The sequence below is a fragment of the Triticum urartu genome, chromosome 4 (genome assembly GCF_003073215.2).
Source record: "Triticum urartu cultivar G1812 chromosome 4, Tu2.1, whole genome shotgun sequence".
NCBI classification, from domain to species: domain Eukaryota; kingdom Viridiplantae; phylum Streptophyta; class Magnoliopsida; order Poales; family Poaceae; genus Triticum; species Triticum urartu.
Window position 1 is genome coordinate 483,488,910 of NC_053025.1, and position 2,715 is coordinate 483,491,624.

Consider the following 2,715-nt stretch of genomic DNA (forward strand, 5'->3'; position numbering starts at 1 on the left):
GCCCTAGGATTCCTTTTGAATGGCTTTTTGACCGGATTTAGAGCTCTGAATCCGGCATTAACTGCCGTATCCTCAGCATTGTCGCCGTTAATGCGGCGCTTCTGCTTGTTGCGACGCGACCTGCCACTACTGTCCCTGGTATCCGAATTACCAGGGTTCTTGGTCATATTGTTGCTACGGAGCAAGCCAGCTTGTCTTCTCCCGCGCAAAAACGGGTCATGAGTGTCGTGAGTGCTGCCATAGACTTCGGCTTTTCCTGTCCATGGTGCCGGGCAAGCCACTCGTCACGGATATTGTGCTTGAAGGCTGCTAGGGCCTCAGCGTCCGGATAGTCGACTATTTGATTTTTCTTTGTTAGGAACCGTGTCCGGAATTGCCTGGCCGATTCCTCTGGCTGCTGAATTACATGACTTAGGTCATCGGCGTCTGGGGGTCGCACGTAAGTGCCCTGGAAATTGTCGAGGAATGCGGCTTCCAGGTCCTCCCAAATACTGATTGATCCTGTTGGCAAGCTGTTAAGCCAATGCCGAGCTGGTCCTTTAAGCTTGAGTGGGAGGTATTTGATGGCGTGGAAATCATCGCCGCGGGCCATGTGGATATGAAGGAGATAATCCTCGATCCATACCGCAGGATCTGTTGTGCCATCATATGATTCGCTGTTTACGGGTTTGAAACCCTCGGGGATTTGATGATCCATTATTTCGTCTGTGAAGCATAGTGGGTGTGCGGCGCCTCTATACTGGGCTATATCACGACGTAGGTCCAATGAGCTTTGTCTACTATGTTCGGCCCTGCCGAATTTGTGGCTGGCGTGACGGTGACCGTCTCGAGTCGTGGGGCACCCACGCGATCCGTAGATCGATCTTGTTTGCCTTGCCTTGTCCTCCAACATATCTCGCAGGTCCGGCGCATTTTCCCGTGCCTTGGTACGGGGTGCGGCTTGAGTGGAGGGCCGAGAGGCCTCTCTGTCGGCCACGAGGTGGCCGATCGGCCGTATCGAGTGCAGGTGATGTAGGTTTAAGTGCTTCCTCCTCTAATCGGGGTAGCAACCTGCGCTTTGGGTAGCTCTTGGAGGGGCGTTCGAGTTTATGCTCTTCGGCCGCAAGGACTTCAGTCCATCTGTCGACTAGCAAATCTTGATCAGCTCTAAGCTGTTGCTGTTTTTTCTTGAGGCTTCTTGCCGTGGCCATAAGCCTGCGTTGAAAACGCTCTTGCTCGACGGGATCCTCTGGCACGACGAATTCGTCGTCGTCGAGGCTTGCCTCGTCTTCGGAGGGAGGCATATAATTATCGTCCTCGACCTCTCTGTCTGCCGCTCTCTCATGAGGGCTGGTTTCTCCATCCTCCTGTGCTAAATCTTGCTGGAGGGGGTTTTCTTCGGCACTTTCCGGAGTATTATTATCTCCCGTGCTGGAATCACCGTATTTGTTTTGGCGGGATTTTGAGCGGCGCCGCTGACGCCGGCGCTTAGGCTGTTTCTTGGAGGGGTCATCCTCCGCTGTTCCATCGCCATCTCCTTCTTTTGGGGTGTCCACCATGTATATGTCATATGACGAGGTGGCTTTCCAGGGCCCATAGGCGCTGGTTCTTCATCGTCTCCTTCATCGGCGTCCATACCGTCGATGTCTTCGGAGTCGAAGTCGAGCATGTCGGTTAAATCGTCGACAGTGGCTACAAAGTGGGTGGTGGGTGGGCTTTGAATTTCTTCATCGTCGTACCCCAACCTTGCTGACCGTAGTCCGGCCAGGGCTCTCCTGATAAAGAGAGAGACTTCAGTGTCTTCAGAATATCGCCGAAAGGCGAGTGCTGAAAGATGTCCGCGGCAGTAAACTCCATGATCGGCGCCCAATCGGATTCGATCGGCAGGGGCGCGGAGGGTTCGGAGTCCGGAGAGGAGTCCGGCTCCTTGGAGTCACGAGTCTCGCGGAGTGCGGGGCTGGTGTTCGGCTCGATCGCCGTTGGGATCGCAGCCCCCGAGGCGGCGTCCAACCACCCATCCTCGATCGGCGCAGTTGGCTCCGAATTAAGGGTCGAAGCCGATGCGGGTGCGGCCTCCAGGGCACTGTTCGGCGACAGAGCTAGATCATGCTCGTCGTGACAGTGCGGCGGCGCTCGGCAGTGGCTCGAATCCGTCGAAGATCAAGTCCCCGCGGATGTCAGCCGTGTAGTTTAAACTTCCAAATCTGACCTGACGGCCAGGGGTAGCTTTCGATCTGCTCCAGATGGCCAAGTGAATTGGCCCGCAGTGCGAAGCCGCCGAAGATGAAGATCTGTCCGGGGAGGAAGGTCTCACCCTGGACTGCATCGCTATTGATGATCGTAGGAGCCATCAAGCCTGACGGCGACGACACAGAGGAACTCTCAATGAAAGCACCAATGTCGGTGTCAAAACCGGCGGATCTCGGGTAGGGGGTCCCGAACTGTGCGTCTAGGCCGGATGGTAACAGGAGGCAAGGGACACGAAGTTTTACCCAGGTTCGGGCCCTCTCGATGGAGGTAAAACCCTACGTCCTGCTTGATTAATATTGATGATATGGGTAGTACAAGAGTAGATCTACCACGAGATCAGAGGCTAAACCCTAGAAGCTAGCCTATGGTATGATTGTTGTTGTGTATGTTTGTCCTACGGACTAAAACCCTCCGGTTTATATAGACACCGGAGAGGGTTAGGGTTACACAAAGTCGGTTACAATGGTAGGAGATCTGCATATCCGT